This window comes from Prunus dulcis, chromosome 4, assembly GCF_902201215.1.
Source record: "Prunus dulcis chromosome 4, ALMONDv2, whole genome shotgun sequence".
In the NCBI taxonomy this organism is placed as follows: Eukaryota; Viridiplantae; Streptophyta; class Magnoliopsida; order Rosales; family Rosaceae; genus Prunus; species Prunus dulcis.
Genome location: NC_047653.1, coordinates 17,355,424 through 17,355,640, shown reverse-complemented (window position 1 = coordinate 17,355,640; position 217 = coordinate 17,355,424).

Genomic DNA, 217 nt, shown 5'->3' with positions numbered 1-217 from the left:
ACAATCAACTCGGACTAAAAATTTTTGATTTAATAAATCAGATTGAAATTTATTAATGCATAGTANAATAGATAATATCTCTTTCTTAATANTACTGTAATTATTTTGAGACTGAGACCAAGTACCANAATGGAATCGAATGATTTGCTCAGATTGNNNNGAATTGATTCTCTGTTTGAGGATACCTCNGTAACCAATGTTAGAGGCATCAGTTTCA